This window comes from Crocodylus porosus, unplaced genomic scaffold (genome assembly GCF_001723895.1).
Source record: "Crocodylus porosus isolate Cpor-Errol unplaced genomic scaffold, CroPor_comp1, whole genome shotgun sequence".
NCBI classification, from domain to species: domain Eukaryota; kingdom Metazoa; phylum Chordata; order Crocodylia; family Crocodylidae; genus Crocodylus; species Crocodylus porosus.
Window position 1 is genome coordinate 20,903,916 of NW_017728914.1, and position 19,318 is coordinate 20,923,233.

Here is a 19,318-nt window from a genome sequence, read left to right on the forward strand (position 1 = left end):
TGTGTATCTAGCTGGGGTAATGTAGGCCCAGCACTCTTTCCTGCTTATGCAGGGGGTCGGACTCGATGATCTATTGAGGTCCCTTCCAACCCTAGTATCTATGAATCTATGAATCTATGACTTTACAGGATTGTGCACTAGCCAGAGCCCAGTTCTGCCTCTGCCACAAACCCCTGTGCATGTGTCTCACCATCTTTCTCCTCTCCTCTGACCTATCTCGTCCCCAGCCCTGGGAAGAAAATACAAACTACCTTTGTTAACTATATGCATACACAGCACAAACACGGGCACATGCACTGTTTGCACTCACACTGTGTGTGTGTGTGTGTACACTGCACTCGCAAACGCTGGCTGTGCGCTCTGTGCCGTGGGAAGGTCTCCTGATGTCTGTTAACTTTTCCAGTGAAGGAAAGATTCCAGGATCATTGTGGTCAAAGCCTATGACATTTCTCAGCTTGGCTTGAGATTTGATTTGAGGTCTTATGTACAGACTGGGTTCAAAGTCCATTTCAGGGCAGTGTCAGGAGAGGAGGCAGAATTGAAGAACATTGGACCAGAGCCAAGGGGACCATTGATTTGACCCCTTGCAAAGAAAAGCTTCAGAGTTCCTTACAATTTGAGTTGTCACCCGGTAGCCCAGCTTGTGGGCTGCTAGGGGAGCTAGAGGCTGAAAAGCAATATTCTGTCCCCCACGAGCGTGCTGCGTCACCCTGTGCCCGGGCCATCACTGTGCTGCAACATAAGCACTGCAGAGTTATAACCTTGTTCCAGCTGGCAAGCTGCCAAGAGGCGGCACCCCCCAGAACCCCATCGAAAACAGGCAGCTAGGAACAGACAGTTCAGCGCAGACTTACAGCGCTGGGAAGTTCTGCTGCAGTGTCCTTGAGTGCCCTCCCTCTGCCCCAAGCCTTTGCTTCTAATGCTTTCTGCTCCTCTAGCTTAATCCATTTCACAAAACATTCCCACCCCCCACCGTATCTCTCCATCTCGTCAACTCTCTAGTTCTTTTCAGATCTCATCTCCTTTCTCTTCCTGGCTTCTCCCTCTAAATATCCTCCTCTCCTGTATTAACCCTACAGTTGGAAGCCCCATGTCATAACTTTACATCACTGTTTTCTCTCTTTCTGACCCCCTGATCTGGCATGCTGGGCCTGACCTGGAAAACTCTTGAGATGCAGGGTGTGTAGACAGATGCTATAAACCCAATGGGTCCAATCTGTCTTGGTGCAGAATGCACTTGACTCTTCCTGAGTGTCAGTGGGCACTGAGGCTGCTGAACAGTGTCCTTTTGGGCACCAATGTTTCCCAATCACACAGCGGGTGCTGACAGACATGCAGTTCCCCACTGTAACTCATGGCGCTTCACAGAAAATGCCATGAGTTACGGCAACCCCCACCCCACACAACCCAACAGATGTTCACAGTTGGTTCAGGGAGGGTGGCAGATCAAACTCACTTTGGATCCAATCCAGGAGGAGCTGTGTGTCTGCAGGCTCTCTCCCCAGTCCCAGTGGTGGTTGCAGGATGGGAGGAGGGAGAAAAGGGAGGAGAGGGAGCTCCTTCCTCTCCCTTCTCCCCCATCCCATCCTACAGACAGCACCTGGGACAGGTCTGGGCTGAATCAACCCAGCCCCAATCAGGCAGGGGGGCACCATGGGCATGTGCATGCACACATGTGAACGTGGCAACCAGGAGTGCAGCTAGGGGGAGAGGGGAAGGTTTGGTACCACTGCCAGGAGCCCTACACGGCCATGATGGGGCACCCCTGCCCACCCAGCATCAGCAGGTGTGGCAGTGTGGAGTTGTGCCCCCCGCTGCTGCCACGACAGTGCAGGGCTCCCAGCGGTGGCACTGAGCTTCCCTGCCCCACTTTGACCTGCTGCACTGGGTCCTGCCCACTGGGCCACAGAGTCCCTGGTGGGAAGGCAGCAGGGTGGGGAGCCCCAAGCCTGCAGCGGACAGCCTGCATCCGCCCCCACCACAGTTGCCGCTCCAGTCGTGCCACCTGGGTCCCTGGCCTCAGCCTTGGCAGTTGGGGATCCCCTCTCTGGCAGGGCTGGAGGGACAGGGGGCTGTGGGTGGGGAGTGAGGGGCACCAGCAGGACCCAGGGGGTGGTGGATTGGGAGTGAGAGGCAATGGCATGGGCAGGGCACCAGCATATCAGGGCTAGTCAGTGCCACAAAGGAGTGAGCAAAGGGGGCAAGGGGAGCTTTGATTTTCCATGATAAAAAGCCCGAAATCAAATGCCAGAATTTATAGGTGTTTAGAATTTATTTTATTCTAGTGATTGAGACACTGGTAGGCTTTCAAATTGCTTTCAAGTTGTAAATATATCACTAAAACGCTGTTCAACTGATACCTGTACAACTAGTAGCATTTCATTTTAATCATGGAAAAATGTGGATTTTGAGGTTTTAAATCAGAGAATTTGCAAAAATTTTATCAGAGAACTTGTGATTTTTAAACAGAAAATCAGGATCCCTGCTGATCGCTCTCCTCCTGCTCCCTCTAGCCCCTAGCAGGCTGGAACTCTGCCAGCTTGCAAGGGGAAACATACTGTTTCCCACATTTGTCTCCTTTAAAGGACAAAATCTGGGGCTTTCTCCTTAAAATGAGAAAATCTGGGTCTTCCTGCATTTTTCTGTGGTGAACGGAAAACCTGGATCCCTGGTAATAAGGTAAAAATATTGGGTCAGATTCAGGTTGCAGCTGCACTGATGTAAATCAAACAGTGTTCTCATTTTTAAATGCTCAGCCTCAGGGTATATGCAAATACCGAAGTGGTGGCTTCCATGGGAGGAAGCGTATATTTTCTTTGACTTCGGGGAAGTTACACCAGATTTGCATTGGCATATATGAGACACGGTGGGCCCATCCTAAGGAAACATTATTGTTGGCCTTCTGCTGTAATAATGGGAGGAGAAGAGAGACTGAGGTGGGGGGCTGGGGGGAGACGTAATAGCAACCTTCAGCTACCTGAAGGGGGATTCCAAGGAGGATGAGGCTAGACTATTCTTAGTGATGGCTGATGGCAGAATAAGGAGCAATGGTCACAAGTTGCAGCAAGGGAAGTTTAGGTTAGACATTAGGCAAAACTTTCTCCCTAGGAGGGTAGTAAAACACTGGAACGGGTTACCCAGAGAGGTGGTGGAGTCTCCATTCTTGGAGGTTTTTAAGACCCAGCTAGCTGTAATGATCTAGTTAGGGTTGGTCCTGCTCTGAGCAGGGGGTTAGACTAGATCAGTGTTTCCCAACCTTTTCCAGCCCAAGACATGCTTACATTAAAAAATTTTTCTGTGGAACACCTGTTAAGTCATTCCCCATCCTCTTACTTATCAGCTCATTGTAGCTCATTGCCATGGCACAGTTCTGTGGCACAGCTGTTTAGAGGTTCACGAACTGCGCCTCCCCTACGACTGACACATCCGCAGTAGATGAATTTCCTTCTGCTCAGCTGGTTCTCTCTCTCCCCCACAGCCAACACATTCTCAGAGTCTTCTGGGAATATCTCACTGATGTGGCTTATTCATTAGTGCTAGGCTGCTGGAGGACTTTCTTTGCATTTTCCCAAAATTCTCGTGGCACACTGGTTGAAAAGCACTGGACTAGATGACCTCTTGAGGTCCCTTCCAATCCTAATTTTTTATGATTCTATAAAGGCTGAGGAAAGCGCCCTTCTAGCAGTTAAGCATTTTCCACTTCCAGGTTTCCCTAGGAAGTCTGGGACTCTGCACACAAGCTCGTCACTAATTGAACCTGAAGTGGGCCCACTGGGGAGTAACGGTAATATAGGAGGAAAGGGGGAGAAGCATTAGTCTAGTATCACACTAACCAGATCCTCTCTTTTATTGCTTCTGAAGGATCTGATCAACAGTGACCATCTGGGAACACAAGCTCTGAGTTGCTGTAGTGTAGATTATGCAGACTATGTAACAGTCAGGCTTTGTTGCATGACCTGAGTATACTTTTCCCTACTCCCTCTTGAAAGACACCCCTACCTCCTCCCTCTATCACCCTATTGCTTCAATCAGAAAGTATTGTGGTGGCCTCAGAAAGAAGGGCTCCAAAGGAACTCGTTCACATCTGGAGAACTAATCTTGGGACTTGTGGTTGCAAGCGACAGACCCAATCCTCCTGTAAAGGGGGCACAGAAGGCTTTGGCACTGTAGCCCCTGAAGGAAAAAGGCCAATCAGACTGGCAGGGTTGCTGATGCTGCCAAACTGTCACCCTGTTATGGTGTTGTGGGAATCTCAGCCACTTCATTCCAACCCTGACTGATGTCTCCCTAGCCTTGATAATGAGATGCAAGCTCTTTGATTTGCATGCTGGCAGCAGAAAGGCCTCTCCCAGTGGAGCAACCATATGTGCAAACTTCAGGTGTCCTAGCAGGGACTGCATATGCTTCACCATGATTTATTTTTTAGAACTCCATACCCATCACTGCCAGGCAATGTAATGTCTTTCTAACTTGTCCCCTGGCAATGCAGTTTCCATTTTAATGGAGTTTATCTTGTTGCCCTCTCAAATGGGATGTGCGTGGATGGCTCCCTCTGTTTCATTAAGAGCTAATGGAACAGACAGCAAGCCCCCTAGCCAGCTTGCAGAACGGCCTGGAAATGCTGTTGCTGGCTTCCTGGTGCGGTGGATTGCTCTCAGCATCTCCTAGCTGCTCCTCTTGGCTCCAGGCTGAGGAAATGTCTATGTCACATCATACTTCTTACCCACACTGAAATCCAACTTATTACCTGCTTTGAGAGCTGGGAGAGATACTATTTGGCTCTGGATGGGCCAGTGCTTGTATTGGGTTGCTTTTGGGGGGAAGTGGCTAAACCAGCTTTTCTGTTTGTTTTCTGATGAACTGAAGCTTTTATTAAAAAAACCCCCAAAAAACTCTCCCCAAACCCCCAGGAGTCCTGTGCTTTACAGCTTGCTCGGATCTCCCTTTTGGCTGTGAGCCCGTTCAGGGCTGATCCTGCCAAAAGTCTGGGGAAGTAACATCTCGAAGTACAATGTTTCCTGCCTGAAGAGCAGGCCAGAAATCCAACAGGCAATACTATGGAGCAGGTTGGTGCTATAGCAGGGGCAAGTCAGTAGACTTGCCACTACATGCCTCCATAAACTGACATCACCTGCGTCGTGGGTATGCATAGACATCCTAGGTGGTGTGAAAGCACACGGGCTGAAGAAGGGCAGTGGAGGGGAGTGGTTCTGTGGTCACTTCCCTTCTAGTCACAGGTGCAGGGGACAATTTCTTTTCCTTGTTTCCTACAAGACCATCTGTGCAGTTCCCATTTTATTTGTTTTAGGTAGCTCTGGAGGGATGACTTCAGCCTCAGGATCAGAACACCAAAACTGCAAGTGAGACTCAAGGTGGGATCACTATAATTCTTCATCCTTTCTGCCCAATAAATGGGTGTCATTTTCGATTAAGCTGTAAAATGGTGTTCTCTGTGGCCATTAGCCTAAGTACAGATAGTCAAAAAGCCTGAGGCTGAATCCATTCAGTCTTTGTAAATTAGTCTCAGCTGCACAGATTGAATTGAAACAGAAGTGAAAAGATATTTACCTTTGATTCAGGAAATGCAGCCACATGCCTGCAATGGCTCAAGCCAGGAGCTGGGGGCGCTACAGCACAGCTCTCTGGCTGCATGCTCACTTTGCCAGGGAGCTGTGCTGTAACCTCAGAGGCAGGCTCTTTCTGCTTCCTCCAAAGTCTGCCCCTCTATCCCTGCTGCCTCCAGAGTGTTCTGACTTTGGACTGGGATTTGCAGTCCAAAGTCAGAACGCCAGGACTCTGCAGGATTGCTCATTGCTTCCTCTTCGTGCTTCCAGGTGCCTCTGGCATTTGTAGTCCACAGTTGCAGCCAGCAGTAAGTTTGAGCAGCAGAAGAGGTGTTTAACCCCCATCTCTGGCCCCAGACTCCAGTCAGGGTTTGCCTGGGGAGCTGTCCTCCCCCTGCAGACTGGGCTACAAACCCAGCTGGGCTCCCCTGCATCACCCTTAGCCAGCTCACACTGCTCCAGCTGGTGACCAGAGGGGCAGGGCCAGCCCTGCTCTCTGGAGTAGAAAGGCTAGTTCAGTGCAGGACTGGAATGCATGCTGGGATGCTGGGGGAGCTGTGATTTAACTTGAGTCAGTAAGGGATCTGGAACAGAAGTTTTATAAACTGGTTTGACCCAAATCAGCTAAGTCTGATATGACATTCAACCAGGTTTATCTTAAACTAGTTTCAACCATTTTGAAACCAGTTTATGTGCACTGAGCACAGTTCTGTTACAAGTTTAAGCCAGTTTCTGACCACTTAAACTGGTTTATGTGTAACTTCTGTCCCTAGCCCCTGTGACCCTTTTTTGGAGAAGAGTTCCATTTGTGCTCCAAAGTCCTTACCCAGAATTTCTGCTGTTTCCTTGCTGCTGTTCAGGGTACTTTGTCCTTAAGTGCTGTGAAGGACTCTAGTGTTTATGGAGATGAGATGCTATGTAATTGTCAAATAGGAGTTAAAATATCTACATCTGTGCAATGTAATTTTTTCTGCCATCAACTCATCAGATGATTCTGTGCTGGACTAAACTCTCTAAGAACTATTGTAGTCTCCAGTGCTCTGATTCCTTATTTGAAAGGCCATGGAATACAAGGGAGGAAAATGGAGTATCTACCATCCCCATTCAACTCTCTGCTTCTGATTTTCTTAAGGAGGGAGAAAAAAAACATTATAGCAAAATTATATTTACTGTATTGTTCTGATTTATAATTCTACCAGAAGAACTGTAAAAAACTCACTCAACACACACAAGCACAGTTCTGGACTCAACCTATAAAGAGATACTTGCAGTTTTGACTTTCGTACTTGCAGTATTTTTCACATGCATTCATAATACTAACTCAGTTATTTTTTTCAATAAAGTTTTTATTGTAGTATTTTTAGTATATTTAACTATCTGGATCCTTTCCTTGGTTGGCTGAATCACCAGGGGGAGTTTCTGAGGGTAGTAGCAGTTCAAGGACTCTATCAGTATTTATCAACTTTTATTTATGGGAAAAAGTTGTTTTTCTTGAACCTAAAATGTGGGGGTTGACTTCTCATATGCAGGGCATCTTATAATTCAAACAGTATGAAATATCTATATATGTGTATATTTATAGTGTGTGTGTGTGTGTACACACACACATGCTCTGGATCTGCTTTTCACTTGATATGCATGTATAACATGCACTGATATTACTGTGAGAATTGCATGTGTTCATTGTGTGTATATTTACAGTGTGTGCGGATTGTATATTTGGCAATTAATTTCCTTTTGTCATAATCACAATTCAGAGTAATTCCATGTGGTATGCACATATATAATCCCAGCCTTATCACATGTGGCCAGACACTTACTTGGCTTACTCGGTTCCTCTGTAGAATCATAGGATCATAAAAAATGAGGGTTGGAAGGGACATCAGGAGGTCATCTAGTCCAACCCCCTGCTTGAAGCAGGACCATCCCCAACTAGATCATTCCAGCCAAAGCTTTGTTGAGTCACGCCTTAAAAACCTCCAAGGAAGGAGATTCCACAACCTCTGTAGGTAACCCATTCCAGTGCTTCACCACCCTCCTAGTGAGAGAGTTTTTCCTAATATGCAACTTAAAACCTCCCTTGCTGCAACTTGAGACCATTGCTCCTTGTTCTGCCACCTGTCACTACTGAGAACACTTTAGCTCAGGGGTGGGCAATTAATTTGGCTGGAGGGCTGCTTAATGAGTTTTGGTGAGCTGTCAGGGGCCACATGGGTAGCCCCGCCCCTTGACAGGTGCTCCACCTCCTGGTTGCCTTCTTGGGACTGGAAGTCCCGCCCCTGAACCCTTGGCCTTTGCCACCATAAATCCCCCCCTTTGCCCCTGGAACTGCTCCTTTCAGCAAGGGTGTTGCCATCTTGGAAGCAGAAAAAAGACAAATTATATTCTAAAAATCAAACCTTTACTACAACATACATTAATTTTTTTCAAAAAATATTTTTGTCCTTATTTACATGTGTTTGCATAGTGTATATAGGGGTGATTGTGTAATAGCTTAAAATGAAGTCTTACTTTTATATATTGGGTGGGCGTATGGAGAGGTGTGGGAGGTATGGGTGGGTGGCTACAGGTTTGTGGGTGGGTGTGTGAGTATGTGTGTATGTGGGGTGTGGGGGAAGGGGTATGTGTGTGTGGGGATGCAGGTGTGGGTGGGTATAGGGGGATGTGTGTATGTGGGGGAACATGGGGGTGTGTGTAGATACGTGGGTTGTGGGTGGGCATGGGGTTTGTGAGGGGCTGTGTGTCAGGGGGAGGGTGGGTAGAGTGTATGAGGGAGGTGTGGGGTGTGCATAGGGGTTGTGGGTGTGTGTAGTACAAGGCAATTGTGTGTTGTATATGGTGCTGGAGGATGGTGGTTGTAGTGTAGTGCCGAGTGCACTGGCACCAGGAGCACAGTATTGGTCTCCTTGAAGACACCACGAACCACTGCCACTTCCCTCGCATGTCTGCTGGTTCTCCCTGCCCATCTACCTGCCACTTCCTCCTGCCGCCTGCCTGCCATTGCTTCCCCCCACCCCTGCCTGCCCATCCACTGCTTCAGCATCATGTGGTTCCCCGGTGGTTCCTGCTGCGCTGTGCGGTCCCCGCCATGCAGCCAGGAACTGCATGGTGCCGGAGCCAACCTGGCCTGGCCAGCACTGCACGGAGCCAGATGGGAATTGCAGGGGCTGGGCTGGCTCCTACAGTGCCAGCAGGGACAGGGGGAGCTGGTCTGGCTCCGTAGAGCCCCTGCCAGCCTGGGTTCTACACTTCTGCCACCCTGTGCTCCTGCCCCATGCTCCAGCCCAACTCTTGCTCCTGCCTGCCTGCTTGTTGCTATTCCTCCTGCTTGCCACCACTGCCACCACCATTTCCCCACCTTCTCGCTGCTGCTGCCGCTTCTCCCCTTCCCACTTCCCACCTGCCTGCTGCTCTGGGACTGCGCTGATCCCGGCTGTATGGCCAGGACTGCAGAACACAGGAGGAGCCAGTCTGGCCACCACGGACTGGGGTGATTGCTGACGGTCCTTCTCTCCCCCCAGTTCTTATCTGACTGCACTTGTGGGCAGAGGGAGGCAGAAAACAGCTCCAGGAGGGCTGGAGATCGGGGGGGGAGGGGGTGGTTGGGGCAGGGTGGAGGGTGAGGCGGAGCTGGTCAGGCCTTGCTGCTGCTGCCCCTGGGTCCTGCTGCTGCTGGCGCCTCTTCAGCTTAGACAGGCAGCTCTGGACAAATAATAATTAGTTTTCTAAATTTTTTAGGGCCCTGTGAGCCAGGTAGAATGGCCTGGCAGGCCCGATTAGGCCCACAGGCTGTATTTTACCCACGTCTGGTCTAGCTCCATGCTCTTTGGAACCACCCTTCTGGTACTTAAGGGATGCTATCAAATCCCCTTTCAGTCTTCTCTTCTGCAGATTAAATAAGCCCAGTTCCCTCAGGCTCTCCTTGTATGTCATGTGTCTCAGCCCCCGAACCATTTTTATTGCCCTCTGCTGCATTCTCCAACTTGTCCATATCCTTTCCATAGCTGGGGGCCAAAACTGGGCACACCACTCCAGATGTACTGGGGTTCTGCCCAACAATCTCATAGATTACTACTTCTGAAGAGGTCCATCATAAATGTTATGTCCAGTTTACTTAACCACATTAGTACCAGGGCTCTGGCCTAGGGGTTTGGAGAACCCATTGTCTCCATGTACGCTTAGCTGCACACATACCACACATGCAAAAGTTTGTTTATCCAAATGCCATAGAGACTTGGAGCAAATCTGGATGATGAAGGGTTTGGACAATCACAGAAATTTTCAATGTAATTGATAGACTGTAGATGATAGAGTCCTACTGCAAATAAATGAGGGTTGGGTAATCATGTTTGTACAGTGTGCACAATTCTACAAACAATTTAAGTACATTATGTGTCTAAGTAGACAGATACAAGCATAATCTTTGACATCCAGTGATGTGTTACTGAATGTCTCAACCAAGCAGTTGTTCAGTCATGCAGAGTCAAACTATTTTGTGAAATTCAGCTGCATATTAAATCACCCCTCATACATCCTGCTGCCATCTGAAACTGTGGACACTAATCTCTCTGGAATTAGGAAGACTGGTTCGCTACTATCTGCAGTAGCTGCTGTTGACAGCAATAATGTACGAAACACAGAGCAGAATAGAGTTTGATTTTTCAGGAAATTGGGTTATGACTAAGAAACAGAACACACAGGCAGTCGGATGCATGGATACATGTGACAGGTCAATCATACAGGCAGAAATATCTGTGGTTTCTATCATGCATCTATACAAGACAGGCAGATAGGATCAAATTTGCTGTCTTTGGTGGTGTTACCTCAGGGATGAAATTGGCCCATGGAGAATGCTATAAGGGATTTAAAGTGGCAAGACACAGCACAGAGGTGGAAATGAAAGCAATTAAAAGAAAGGGACCTGCTTGACCCTAATTTACAAACCTCTAGCTGTCAAAGAACAAGCCTTCATATGAAGTCCAAACATAATTACTTATGGAAACATTAAGGCTCTGAGTAAATTGTTCCCTAAGCTCTTAGCTGGTGATGTTCTTGGGGTATATATGTGTGTAGGAGCTTTTTAATCTGAACTTTCTTTTCTTGTTTGTGTTCATCATTTAACCTTCCAGTTTTCCAGCAGTGCCTGAAAATAGGAATCCAAATAGAAAAATGATTTAATCCCGTGTTGTAAATGTGCTAATCCCAGCTGTCTCTACCATACCCAATTCTCTCTCCTTTCTCCACTTTTGAAGACTGGAGTCACTATGAGAGTCAAGCAATTATGTTTTAAAGCCAGAGAACCCCACTGACCTGTGCCAAAAGCTGCTGAAGCCCATATGCAGGCACGCTTGTGTGAATGTACTGCGCATTTGTAGAGATGCTCCTCAGGTATGAGCAGGACAGTTAATTTGAAATAGGAAACAAAATTTGGTGCCGGCTTGCTAGAAAGCTTTAAGTTGAAGGCTGTGAACTGAGTGAATCCTAGGGTGGGGAGAGGTATGCGGGGAGAGGATTCTTTAAAGAGGCTTTTGGAAGCCAGCTCCAGATTTTATTCTTTGGCTCTCATACTTGCTTGCAAAGATCACATTTGTTACTATTAAGGTTGTCAAAATAAATGCTGAAATGCTCAATCTACTGTAAGAATCATCAACTCCAACAGCCTTGAAAGAAACCAGAAGCAACACTGCAATAATCAACACACAGTACCTACGGCCCTCCGCTGAGCAATACTTTGACAGCAAACCAGGGTGTGCCATCCCAATAACCAGGAGTCACTCTGTGATAACAAACAAATGTGCAGCCTAGCACTTTTGTAATTACAAACCACTTGGCAACGGTAAACTAGCGCTCAGCCCACCTCCAGTTAGGAACCAGTCTCTGCAGCTCTGCAATAACAGACCAGTTTGCATAAGCAGCCTTACAATAGCAAGGCAATGCATGTGTCTGTGTAATGGAGTCTGCACATGTACACACACATGCATATGCATGTGTGCACACACGTTCATGCACACCCCCCTACTGGAAACCATTGGTAAGGAGATGGATTTTGAAGGGATTATTCTAGAAAAGGATGATTTAGCAAGATAGCTTTAGAGGGTGCCTTTAAACAGCAGTGTCTGTACCACATGGTAAATAATGCAGGAAGGAAAAGAAAAATGCAAACTCTAAAGGGATGTTCTGGAAAGGCTAGCCAGCACCTGAGATGTCTTTGGAGGCATTCCAACTGCAGGGAAACAAAACACAGACCTTGTCAGCCTTTCCAGAAACTTGTTGGTCTCCTTGGCACAGGAAAGCTGCTCAGAGTGACTGCTTTTCCGGAGTATTTGTGTTCCAGGGGGAGGTTGGGTGAATGGGGGTTGGGAGGGCAATTTTCATTCATCCCTCCATTCACAAGCAAATGAAATGGGAAGAATATGACTCTATCCCCCTTAGGGTCGGTGGGGCTCTATGCGGGGAAATGATGGCAGGTTTTTAATGTTGTGCAGTGCGAAGGTGAGAGATTGCCTTGGCCTGTCTAATGCAGGTTGACCTCCTCAAACCCTTGCTGGCTCTTAAGATTCCCTGTACTTTGTGTCACTGTTAAGATATCTACTCCCTGTTCATTTGTAAGCTCCTTGGGGTAGGGACCTTGCTACCCTACAAGCGGAATCTTTGCCCTGGGGTCTACAGGCTCGCTACTGGGGAAGGGGCACGAGGAACATTCTCCTCCACCAATCCATGGGGTGCAAGAGATGGGCAGGAATCCAACCTTCTGCCCTCAGGTAGTTGGAGAAAGTGCAGTGTAACACAGCCAGGCCTCAGAGCGGTGTGGTCTCCTAACACTGCTCACTGGACCTCCATCCACATGCTGCTGGTATGCAGCACTCCAAGCCTCCATACTGCCTTCTTGTTAGTAAGCAGTGTCTTCTGATTTCTCAGATTTTCTACTTTTTCCTGCCTTCATGTTCAAACACCAGGGTTCCAGTCAGCCAGGTGTGTCCTTTCACAGTTTCATAGTTGTTTGGGGCTGGAGAGGACCTTACAGATCATCAGGTCCAGCCCCCTGCACTTGAGCAGGAAAGACTGCTGGGATCAGATGACCCCAGCAACAAGATGCTTTTGTTGGACCTGAGCTCATGTTGGGTTGGTGGCAAAGGTTCAGAGGTTGGGTCTAGGCTGGCTGCCAAGAAATGAACACGTCTCACCTGCTCCTATTGATATTTCTGGAGTGGAAAGGATGGTGGTGAGATGGGGGCCTGCCATTGCTGTTCTGGAGATCTGTCTGTCATGGAGCAGCCCTGGAGTGTCCCCACCACCACATTTCTGGGTTTGAAATAGGAGCAAGTAGGCAGGGCTTATTTTTTGGCAACAATCTGGTGAGAGAGGTGGGACCGGTGCAGACTTGCACCAAGCGCTTTGTTGGGTGTCCTGGCTACCCATTGCTCGACTGTAGAAAAGACTGAAGTCTCTCAGCTCCTCTTCCTCGGCCTGAACTCCCAACTACTAATGTAAAATCACCATTTTATTCCAAATGGTGAAAAGGCAGAGCTCTTGTTAAATACTTTCAAGGCCTCTGTGACCTTCAGTCACTCTTCTCTGAGGATGAATTTAAAGAGGTCTATAAATCCCTGTACATTGCCCATCATCACATTACTTTCTGCTAAACAATTTGGAAGAGCTTTGTCACCCCTCACAGAACTGTGCTACACATTTTTTTTCTGCTGGCTCCAAATTGGCTATGAGATGGGTTATGTCCTCCCTTGTGCATCCAAAACTGCACTTGCAAACGTGTCCTCGCTTGGTCTCTGCCTTGTGGGATTGTGTATGTATAAGTAGCAGTGCCTGTATGCTTAATTGTGCACATGGCCTTTGTTAATTGGACAGTCCATTAATGCTTTATGTATGCAGGTCTGCCTGTACGATCATTTGCCTAGAACCTCATTAATTTTACTGGCTGGCCCTCCTGTTGGAGTTCACAAATCAAGCTGAGCATGCACACAAATCCCTTTGAGCAGGTTCATCTAATAAAGCAAACCAGGCATCAAGAAAGATTCACTAGGAATATTGGAAACAACATACTGGCCTGGTGATTTTTGCAAAGGGGCTCTGTGTACTTAAATGGCAGTTGCAGAGAGCTGCTAAGGACTTGAGCTTCACAGGCCCAGAGGTGAGTAGGACTGTTGCTTAGAGCTTCTTGTGAGTGCATGCACACACACACATCTCCATTAATTCTTTGCACACCTCCAGCAGAAGCAAAGCTGAGACCTCTGCCTGAAAATTACAGCATCCCTTAGCCACAGAGCCAAGAGATGGAGCTTGATTTCACTTAACCCAGCTGGCAGACAGATCTTTTATTAGTGAACATGCCCAACTTCCTGCGCTGGAAATGTGCTGTGTATATACATGGCCAGTTTGTTGCCACATACTTGATCTTTAGGATACAGGATACTTGTTTCATCCAGGTAACCCTCTCGCAATGACAGGGACTTGAAGCCTCCTTTCTCTTTGAGTTTCCCAAGCTGTGAAGAAGCTGTTATTTCCCCAAACAGCCCAGAAACAACACAGGGTAAAATCCTGACCCCATCTATAATGCCACTGGGACCAGCATTTCACCCAGAATCTTCTGGACTCAGCATCAGCTGTTACACCAAAAGTCCTCGTACGTAGGTGAAACTGGAAAGTGATTCTCTTGTCCTTCCTGCTTGCAATCAGTCTGTTATGCTTCCATGAGCCCCTCTACCTCTGTTATGCACATCTACCAGTGGGGACGCAGTCCTGATTGTGCTTTAGCCATCTGCACTGCAGTCCCCATTACAGATGCAGCGCTGAGAAGCTTATTTCACAACTGACTGAAGGCAAAGATATAAGCACGTGTATGTTCAGGAGCCTATTGCCTTCATCCTTCAGAGACGATTTTTGCATTTGTGTCAGAGATACAAATCAGGAGAAGCAGCTCACTTAAATATTTGCTGAGAAAAAAATGATGAGGTGAAGGGACCAGGTTAAAGGCCAGAAGCTGACCTAGCTAAAATCTGGGTTAGCTCTGTGTTGTAAAAGGGAGTGAACTGTGTTTTAACTGTACTGTTAAACTGTACTGTGTATCTGCCTGGCCTGTTATCATGGTATGGAAATGCCACTGAAAAAAACGGAGGCAGAATTGATCTGGGCACAAACAGAAGTTACGTTTGTTGCAGTCGACCACTTGAAAGCACTCTAAAACCATGCCCTTAAAGAAGGGCACGGCTGCAGAGTGCTTTAAAAGTGCTTGATTGCATGAGGGTTCAGATGAAGGTGCTCTAATGGGGAGCACCTTCATTAATGTCTGTCAACATGTGCTGGGAGGGGGAGAAGGGAGGGGAGGGAGTTCAGTCTGGGATTTGCCCACCCTGCACTTGAGGGTGGGCCAGGTGGATTGGAGTGCCCCCCAGTCCCATTCTGATGACAGCACTGGAGCTGGGAGGAAGGGGAGGCAGGGCTAGGGGACAGCAGCTGCAGACACACAGCCACTCCAATCTGGAGATCAGTCCCCCAACCCCTTGGGTCCAACAGTGAACGTCTGTTAGGTTGTGGGGAACGCTGTAACTCATGACGCTTCCTGTAAAGCACCGTTAGTTGCAGCAGGGAGCTACATGTCTGTCAGCACCCTAAAGTATGTGGTTTTCTGTAGCGGTATAGTTCAGACTGGTAGTGAATAGAGCATGTGTTTGCCCTTTGGTGGGGGGTGCAAATCTTAGACTGAGTTCTGCCATTTTAAAATTAGTCTATGTGTGCTGAACTTCTGTTCTGTTATGGGCATAGACCAGTTTTGTGTGCCACATTTCTGTCTGTTACTGGTAAAGACTGGTTTCCGATCACTTATACCAGTAAAAGTGTAATGTCTGTACCTGGTCCATATAACTGCAGAAGTATCTGTGTGGAAATGCAGTTTTAACATGGCTTCATTCCATCTATACTGCAAAACTGAACTGCAATGTAACTGTGCAAAGGGACAGCTGGGATATAACAAGGTAGACATGAGAGCATAATTGAGACCTCAGGAACAAGGGGATTTTTCTGCAGTTCTTTTCCAGCTGCACTCCTGCTGAAGTTGGACATGTGTTGAAATGCTGCAGGAGTTCAAATTACTTTGAAAAATTGGCTCTGATGGTTGTAAAATAAACGGTTAGCTCTCCTGGATTGGTTGTCTGGATAAGTGAGAGGGAGCAGGGTGAGAGAGAGAAGCTGATGTGCCTTTAACTGCCTTGAAACTGCTCCAAAGTAATGTTTAATCAAAGGGAGCTGACATTTGCCTATTGAATTGCTATCAGAATGACTGAGTCATTCATATGCCATTGTGCTGCAGAATTGGGAGCCAAGGACTGATGCAGTCTGACAGGAGCTGCTGCTCCCAGTCATTAGCATTTTCCTGACATCTGACTGGTATCTCCATGTCACACTGGTAAACAAGCCACCTGAAGGCCAAGGTAACACTGACCTCCTCCCTCCCAGGGTTCCTTGTTGGAGGACCCTAACGAGAAGCCTCTGTCTTTATTTTCACTTAGACAACAAGCTGCTGCCCTTTCCTCCTGCGGGGGAGGAAGGGACCATGTGCCATTTACACTCTCCTTTGGTTTCATGCCATTGTAAACAATAATAAAGATTCCCAGTAAACTCAGCCAGAGACATCATTGCTATATATAGGGCCAAGGGCTCAAGAGAGTGATGACAGTTGAAATCAATCCCAGTGCGAGGTTGGTCCGTCTCTCCTCTTGTGATATATCTAGCCTGTATGCTTCGGTGTGGGGGAAGGGGTTTAGAGCAAGGCAAAGCTGGGTGGGTGAAGGTAGAACCGTGCCTGTGGCTGCTTGAGGGGAACAAAAAAGACCAATGGTGGGGGTTTCCTGAATGCAGGTGAGTGAGGAGAGGGATGAGGTGATAGAAACATAGGGCTCAGACAGAAGTGACAATTTTCACCTCATCTGGCCCCAGAAAGTGATCTACAGCCATGACCAAACAGAAATGCCTGGCTGCAGACCACCTGAAAAGGGCCCAATCCTATGAAAATCTGATCCCTTACTGCATGAAGGTTAAGATGAGCATGCTCAAAAATGAAGTGCATTCTGTTGGGTCCGGGGTATCGTTACAACTCATAGTGCTTCCTGAAAAGTGCTATGAGTTACAGTGGGGAGCAGTTCTGTCTGCTCCCATAGTGGTAGTAATAATTCAAGATACTGCAACTCCTGTTCCTGATGATGCTGGGGCAGTCTTTCTTTTACATATGGGCCTGTCCATGTCTGTGTGTGCATATCAGTAGGGATGTGTATGAATGGATCTCATGTAGATTTTTGTGGCTATAGAAACCTATGGCAGTTTGTATGCCTCCCTGGCTGTAGTATGCTGGGAACTGTGGTGCAGTAAAAGGCAAAGACCTATTATTGGTAAAAACAGAGGTGGAACTTCTCTGGCTTGTAATCCTGGTATCCTACAAACAGGTATCCAGACTTACATGAGTCCATTGTCCCACTTTAAGTACCTATGAAGTATGCGGGTTAACGCTTTTTCCTGGAGTCAAATTAATTGCCTTTTATTCCAAGGATAAACTATTTGGGAGTGGCACACCTCTTTGCACAAGTTTTGACTTAGATCAATCAGAGCCACTTCAAGTGAAGTCTCTGTTTTTACCCTCTCTTGCTGACTCTTCTACTTTGGCCCCATTGTATGTGGATACGTGTGTGCACACACATCACGCACACACACTGCCCACCAGAGCCTTTGCCCACATAGTTCTGATTTGCAAAGGCTTTTGTTGTGGGTGGCAAAATGTGCCTGTATTTACATTTAAAAAAACAATAGGAAGCCTCAAATCAAAACTGGATGAACAGCGGCTCTTAGATGCCACTTTACCCCACCTGTAAGACCTTAGTGGTGCTGCTGCTGATGTAAAGTATCCCAACAATGAGATCCCTTAGGCAATGGAATCATTTCCCAGAGGAATACCCCAACCCTTAGGAAGCTTTGAGATTAGACTGGCCAGAAAATGAATCTGGATGGCCTTAAAAGCTCTTTTTACCTGTAGCTCCAAGGAAGGAGTAAATTCCCCTTAGTGCTCATATTTGCACATGTATGTGTTTGAAGACTATGTTTATCTATAAGCAGTTGTGCATATGTGTACATATGCTGCTGATACATTGCATCACTGAGTCCATGTGGCTTCATAGCCATCTGAAGGTGAAAGGCAATGAATCTCTTTTAGCAGATCTTGCTTGAGCAGATCAGGATTGAGTATAATTGGTGAAAGGCCCCTTGAATCTGGCCTCCTGTATTTAAGTGTATGATTTATTTTGCCTGGTCATACTATGATGCAGTCGGTGGCATATGTTTTTGTGGGAACTGATTTTTGTGATGCCTGGAGCTTGGGAAGGGCTTGCTAAGGAAACACAGCGTGATACAACCTTAATTTCCTCTGAAAGAGCAGTCAAGGAATGTACTGCGTTGAAATGTCACTGCTTCTTCTGTCCTGACAAAACAAACCAAAGGGAGTGGATGACTGACCCCTTCTCCCCCATTACCTCCCCCCTCCCTACCTCCCCAGTACAACTTAAAATCCTCCTAGGAAAAAATAAAACAAGTTCTCCCAGCACTTTGTGCAAGGAATAATAAGGCTGTGTTTGAGACAGCCAGGAAAGGGGCAGTGCGACACTTTGTGATGGGAAATACCTGTTTCTGTTACTCAGGAGTGCAGGGGGAATATAGAGTGATAAAACAAACAAGTCTCTGTACCCAGCCCTCTCATTGTCGCTCTATAAGGACACAGCATGGATGTTTTCTGGGAGCAGAGTTGTGTCCGGAATGAATCCTCACCTCCTCTGACTCCACAGAACTGGAACGGATGGACGTTGTACACACATAGGAACAGAAGTCAAAGCTCCTCAGCTGAGGCTGTGGCTGGGCCGTGTCCCGTGCTTTCTTAGAAGTGTTAGCTGCAGTTATCTAGTTGGGAAATATGAAAAGGGGAAGTTCTATTCAGGAGTGATTTCAGGGGTCATCTGCACCTCGCATGTTGTGCTGGTTTCTGGGACAGATAGATGCATAGAGAAATGGTGGAATCTCCTTTCTTCCTTTTCAGCTCTCCTCCTTGTGGTGCAGGATGCCTCAGCAGAGTAGGTGTCTTGCAGGTTCTTTACCTTTCCATGCCAGCAAAATGAGGCAAGTATGGAGATGGAAGCCATTGAGAGTAAGGATGGTTCTGGGGTCATCTAACTGGACTGGAGAGCCGTTTTCAGTTCTTGTATGATAGTAGGCAAGCATATAGGAGATGTCTTTGGACCCTGACTCTTCCAAAGTCTGTGTCCTGCCTCTAAAATGGGGATAACATGTCTCACTCCCATTTTGTTCCATGTATTCATTTAGTCTAGAAGTTTCATCCTGCATGACTGCAGTTGCCTGTTTCATCCTGCATGACGGCAGTGGGGTTATGATGGAGTGTATGAACCCTGTGCTGTGGGCTCAGTCAGCCCTCCCCCTTGCTGTAGGCTCAGTCAGTGTCCCCCCCTCTACACCTGCAGTAGGTATCATCACGCTTGGAAGGAGAGGTTAAACGGGAAAGCCCATCTCAGTTTGGGACTATTTGATGTCCTCTGTTTATGCAGTGATGTCTGCTAGTCACTGTGGGCTGCCTGCGGATGGCGGCCGGCGGTTCACATGGACCCTGCACCCCTGATGGGGTGTGGAGATGGATCCGATGGTAAAACTCCCGACGGGGTGGGTCCGGCTGGTCACTTCTGTTGCTGCTGCTG

At 47.5% G+C, this 19,318-nt stretch overlaps 1 long non-coding RNA gene across 2 annotated transcripts in view; it reads right to left on the bottom strand.

Moving 5' to 3' along the window:
- LOC109310021 overlaps window positions 1-18,881 on the bottom strand; it is a 21,754-nt gene extending 2,873 nt beyond the window's left edge. Inside the window, exons 1-2 of one of the 2 annotated variants that reach the window (XR_002101117.1) lie at window positions 18,384-18,881; window positions 9,894-10,707 (exon numbers count right to left, since the gene is read on the bottom strand). This is a non-coding gene — a long non-coding RNA (uncharacterized LOC109310021). Of the gene's footprint in view, window positions 1-9,893; window positions 10,708-18,383 lie in introns of those variants that run through there. The other variant, XR_002101118.1, reaches the window with a different exon arrangement.
- Window positions 18,882-19,318: the final 437 nt, after the last annotated feature.